The following is a 4,529-nucleotide window of genomic DNA, read 5'->3' as shown; positions in this document are numbered from 1 at the left end:
GCTTCGAAGATGCTTTTAGTTTGATTCTATCCCATTTATTGATTCTTCATTTTACTTCTGTGCTTTAGGAGTCTTATTAAGGAAGTGACTTCCTAAACCGACATGGTGAGATTTGGCCCTGCTCTTTGTTCTTTTTTTTTTAAATTTTTTTTGTGGATGCCAGGGTTGAACTCAGGCACTGAGCCACATCTCCATCTCGAATCTATATTTTACTTAGAAACAGGGTCTCACTGAGTTGCTTAGTGCCTCACTGTTGCTCAGGCTGCCTTTGAACTCAAAATTCTCCTGTCCTCAGCCTCCTGAGCTGCTGGGATTACAGGTGTGTGCGCTACCACACCTGTCCTACTCTTTGTTTTATTAGGTCTAGGGTCTCTGTTCTAATGCCTAAGTCCTTGACCCACTTTGAGTCGATTTTTGTGCTTTGGCTTGAAGTTCACTTATTCTGATTTGAGGATAGAAACCCCTGCTAGTTTAAGTGATCCATGTGAGTGATGTTTTTCCATCCTCTCACCTTCGGTCTGTGGATATCTTTGCCTATAAGATGAGTCTCTTAGCCAAGAGCATATTGATGGGTCTCAGTTTTTAATCCGATCTACCAGTCTATGTTTTTGAATTGATGAGTTTACACCATTAATGTTCAAGGTTATTGCTGAGATAGGATATGTATTTCTGGTCATTTTGGTTTATTTCTAGTTTTTAATTTGAATTAGTTTCACCTTTGATTGACTATTCCTATTCCTTTAGTGCAGTTCCTCCTTTTGCTGACTTTCACTGTTTTTTTTTTTTTTTTTTTTTTTTAGAATCAAAAGGAGCAAGCCTAAATCATTTATTCTGTCAAAAGATAACATATAAAAGATAACATATATAAGTGTGGGGATCAACATAACCACAGAGACCGATTACTTCTGTTTCTAACCTTTACCTCTGGCTCAGGAAAAAATCAATGATAATGCATAATCTACTGATGAATATGAATTCACAACCAAATTCTTCCCCATTTTATAAGGAAAGAAATTAGGTTTAATGTTTAAGAGAGAAATCAGTTTAATACAAGTTAATTATTATCACAATTTAAGAAATGTCCACAGGAATCTCTTAGAAAACAGGTTATTGTCCATTCACCCCATTTGGGAGATTAGGCAAATTTTCCCTACATATTTTCCACATAAGGAAAAAACTGAAAACACATTTGTCCTCACACATATTACTTTTCCTTTGCACAAAGTTCAGATTAAATGTCTTTAAAAGATCACTTCTGGTATTTGTCCCTCAAGAGCTCATGTACAGGCAGCTTGGTGCCCAGTGTGGCACCAAGAGGTGGTGGTACCTTCAACAGGTGGGCCTAGTGGGAAGTCATTACTAGTCCTCCTACTCTCTGGTGTCCTGTCTCACCACCCTCCTGCATGGATTGTGATGTCATTCACTATGAAGTGATATCACCAGAGGCCCTTGCCAGGGCCGTTCCTTTGGACTTTCACCCTCCAAAATCACGAGCTAAAGAAATGTCTTTTCTTAATAAGCAACCTACCTAGCCTTGGGTATTTTATTATAGCAACTGAAAACAGACTAATACAACTTGTATCTATTTTAGCAACTTAATATAAATGAAAAGCCTTCATTTTTAAATAAAAATCATAAAACATTTTTTTAAACTACAAATGGGACCCTCATTATACAGGAAAATGAAGTAAATAGCAAATTCTTATGTCTAGATAATTATTTACCAAAATTAACGAGTGTGACTTGAAGCTCTCAAATTATTTTCAACTCAAGTGAAGACAATCAAGCTACTGGAGTCGTTTCTTCATCTGAGCCATCTGATTCACCCTTTAGTTCCAATTCCTCTAAATTTTTGTCTATAGTTAAGATAGTTTTCCTCTTGCCCTTCTTAGGCTGCATCATTAGCACAGAGCTTTCTCATTTTAATGTTTGGGAATTTCTTCAGATCAAAGTCCCATTCCCTAAAAGTTTTCAGATTGTTTGCATTTAAAATGTCTGGGATCTCAAGGCCAAATCCTTCATACTGCTGTCACTCAAGGCCAAATCCTTCATACTGCTGTCACTCAAGGCCATATCCTTCATACTGCTGTCGCTCACGCTCCACCGTCTGCTTGATAACTGCTTCCCGGGAGAAGTGCCGCCGTCCCTGCCTGTCTTTGATGCTGTTATGTAACTCGATCTGCTCCAGCTCACTGCTAAATCTAATAAATACCTTTCAACTAATTTACAGGCATCTTTCTTTGAATACCCCGATTTTTTTGGATCCAGATGATTCTGAAACCACTGCAGTTTTTCAGCAATAAGATTGAGATGTAAGGCCTTTTCATTCTTCAACTTTTCTTTTTTTTTTTCCTGTTTGTGGGCCTCTCTTATAATATGAGCTGCTTTTCTACTATATGGATGGATGCTTTTTTTTCGTACTGTACTTTTTCCCTTTGGAACTTTAGGCGACAGGGCTCAGGGAAGTGGGAGGGGCCCACCATGGTGACGTGCAGGAGGCCGCAGGGAGCCTCCACACTCCAGATCCGACAATCGCGGGCCCAATCCACAGCAGCGAACACCTGCACTCCAGCCCGGTACGGCCTCACTGTTTTTTTTATTCCATCTCTATGGAATTTTTTTTGAGAATGTTCTGTAGTGCAGGCTCTCTAGTTGTGAATTCTTTTAACTTTCATTTGTCATGGAAGGTTTTTATTTCATCTTAAATCTGAAGCTTAATTTTGCTGAGTATAGTATTCTTGGTAGGCATCCACTTTCTCTCAGAACTTAGTATACACTGTTCAAGTCCTCCTAGCTTTGAGGGTATGGGTTGAGAGATCAGCTGTGATCTGGACTGGCTTTCCTCTAAATGTTACCTGTCATTTTTCTCTTGCAGTCTTTAAAATTTTTTTCTTGTTCTGTATGTTCAGCATTTTCATTACAAATGCAACTTGGTGTGGGTCTGTTGTAATTTTGTATATTTGGGGTCCTGTAAGCCTCTTGCATTTGACTTTCCATTTCATATTTTAGGTTTGGGAAATATTCTGATATTTTATTGAAAAGATTGCATTTTGGGCTGGGGAGATAGCTCAGTTGGTAGAGTGCTTGTCTTGCAAGCACAAGGCCCTGGGTTCGATCCCCAGTACTGCAGAAAAAAAAAAAAAAAAAAAGACTGCATTTTTCTCTTCTGTTTCTCTGCACCTTCATCTATCCTGATAAATCTTAAATGTGTTCGTTTCATGTTATCCATACATCTTGGAAATTCTGTTCATGGTTTCTTAACATCTTCTCTGTGTGGTCAATTCTCTCTTTTTATAACACTATTTTTTTTGGTTTTCACTGTCTGGGGTTCTGTTTTCCATGTGTCCAGGCTATCAGTGAAGCTTTGCATTGAATTTTTAATTTGGTTTATTTATTCTTTCATTTTGAAGTTGTCTTCTTGGTTTCTTTTCAGAATCTCCTTTTTTTTTTATTGAAGTGATCTGTTTTTATCCTTTTTTATTGTTTTTTTTTCTATTGTTATACATGACAGCAGAATGCATTTTGATTCATTGTACACAAATGGGGCACAATTTTCATTTCTCTGGTTGTACACAATGTAGAGTCACACCATTAGTGTAATTATACATGTACATAGGGTATGTCTGTCTCATTTCACTGTTTCCTTGCTTGACCCCTCCACTCCCCTCATTTCCCGCTACACAATTTAACTTTCCTCCATTCTTCCCTTTTCCCCCTTGCCCCCATTAAGTATCAGCATCCACTTATCAGAGAAACATTTGATCTTTGGTTTTTTGGAATTGGCTTATTTCACTTCATGATATTTCCAACTCCATCCATTTACCTGCAAATGCCATAATTTTATTCTTCTTTGTGGCTGAGTAATATTCCATCGTGTAGATATACCACAGTTTCTTTTTCCGTTCATCTAATAAAGGGCATATAGGCTGGTTCCACAATCTAGCTATTGTGAATTAAGCTGCTATAAACATTGAAGTGGCTGCATCAATGTAGTATGCTGATTTTAAGTCCTTTCGGTATAAACTGAGGAGTGGGATAGCTGGGTCAAATGGTGGGTCCATTCCAAGTTTTCTGAAGAATCTCCATAACTGCTTTCCAGAGTGGCTGCACCAATTTGCAATCCCACCAGCAACATAAGAGTGTACCTTTTCCCCCATATCCATGCCAAAACCTATTGTTGCTTGTATTCTTGATAATAACCATTCTAATGGGGGTGAGATGAAATTTTGCATTTGCATTTCTCTAATTACAGGGATGTTGAAGATTTTTTCATATATCTATTGATTGCTTGTGTATCTTTGAAGTGTCCATTCGGTTCCTTAGCCCATTTATTGATTAGGTTATTTGTGTTTTTGGTATAAAGTTTTTTGAGTTCTTTATAGATTCTGGAGATTAGTGCTCTACCTAAAGTGCATGTGGTAAAGATTTTCTCCCACTTTGTAGGCTCTCTTCACATTGTTGTTGGTTTCTTTTGATGAGAAAAAAACTTTTTAGTTTGAATCCATCCTGTTTATTGATTCTTGCACTTT

The 4,529-nt window shown here is 37.7% G+C and overlaps 1 pseudogene across 1 annotated transcript; it reads right to left on the bottom strand.

Annotated features, from left to right (window-relative positions):
- Nucleotides 1–1,647: 1,647 nt before the first annotated feature.
- LOC306653600 (translation machinery-associated protein 16-like) lies at nt 1,648–2,862 on the bottom strand (annotated as a pseudogene). Its single transcript has 3 exons — nt 2,856–2,862; nt 2,064–2,441; nt 1,648–2,003 (listed from the first exon to the last, which is right to left on the bottom strand). The product of its transcript is annotated as a translation machinery-associated protein 16-like (transcript).
- Nucleotides 2,863–4,529: the final 1,667 nt, after the last annotated feature.

The sequence above is a fragment of the Sciurus vulgaris genome (assembly GCF_902686455.1).
Source record: "Sciurus vulgaris genome assembly, chromosome: 2".
In the NCBI taxonomy this organism is placed as follows: Eukaryota; Metazoa; Chordata; class Mammalia; order Rodentia; family Sciuridae; genus Sciurus; species Sciurus vulgaris.
Note: the sequence above shows the minus strand (reverse complement) of the source record. Positions and strands in the feature narration are given on the sequence as shown.